Genomic DNA, 1,434 nt, shown 5'->3' on the forward strand with positions numbered 1-1,434 from the left:
TGTAAAACATTTTAAAAATCGGAAATGATGGCTGGATTCACAAGATGTGTATCTTTCATCTGGTGTCTTGGACTTGTGATTTCATGATATTTAGATGCTAGTATTTACTTGTGGCGCTATGCTAGGCTATGCTAGTCAGCTTTTTTACTGATGAGGGTGCTCCCGAATCCGGGATTGTGACCAAGTAGAAGTTAAGGATCCGCCCCTTTTTTTCCCAAATTTCGCTTAAATGACATACCCTAATCTAACTGTGAAAGGAATTTAGAAGAATGTAACACAATAGATCTGGTAAAATATAATACAAAGAAAAAACTAACCGTTCTTTTGTATTTTTTCTGTACCATCATCTTTGAAATGCAAGAGAAAGGCCATAATGTATTATTCCAGCCCAGGTGCAATTTAGATTTTGGCCACTAGACGGCAGCAGTGTATGTGCAAAGTTTTAGACTGATCCAACGAACCATTCAATTTCTGTTAAATTTTTTGTGTCAGGACTGGCCAAATGTGCCTAATTTGTTTATTAATAACTTGTCATGTTCAAAATTGTGCACTCTCCTCAAACAATAGCATGGTATTCTTTCACTGTAATAGCTACTGTAARTTGGACAGTGCAGTTAGATGAACAATRATTTAAGCTTTCTGCCAATATCAGATATGTCTGGGCAATGTTCTTATTACTTCAACCTCATGCTAATCGCATTAGCCTACATTAGCTTTACCGTCCCGTGGATGGGACACCACATCTTCTGCGCAATAGCTTTCTATTCTCCACAATGTATGGATGAAGCTCTTAATTTGGCATTGGGGAAACACRAGATGAACTGCAACAAAAAAGACCCGCTAAAGCTAAAGAACAATCTGTAATGTTCACAACTACATATACTTTGAAWTCACGAAAAGTGGGTGATGCGGTCAAGAAACATTGGCATGTTTTATTTATGCAACTGCCAGTCACAAAAGAAAATCTGCCAGAATGTTTTTGGATATTCACCCTCCAGACATTATTTCCTAAAGGTCTTAATGATGAAATGCCTATGTATGTTATGTTGTAAATTTGAACATGAATAACATTCATCATTAAGGACCTTTAAGGAAAAATGTCTGGTAGGTGATATCCAAAAACATTTCTGGCAGGATTTCTTTTGGATGCAGTTTGCATAAATAAAAACATTGCCAATGTTTTCTTGACCGCATCACCCACTTTTCGGTGATTTCAAATATATAGTACGTCGTGAACATGTACAGATTGTTCTTAGCTTTAGCGGTCTTTGTTCTTTTGTGCAAGTTCATCTTGTGTTCCCAATGCTCAAATTAAGAGCTTTCACTCCATACATGTGGAGAATGAGAAAGCTATTGCCGCAAGAAGATGTGTGTCCCATCCACGGACGTTAAAAGCTAATGTAGGCTAATGCCGATTAGGCATGAGGTTGAAGT

The sequence above is a fragment of the Salvelinus sp. IW2-2015 genome, linkage group LG13 (genome assembly GCF_002910315.2).
Source record: "Salvelinus sp. IW2-2015 linkage group LG13, ASM291031v2, whole genome shotgun sequence".
Taxonomy (NCBI): Eukaryota; Metazoa; Chordata; class Actinopteri; order Salmoniformes; family Salmonidae; genus Salvelinus; species Salvelinus sp. IW2-2015.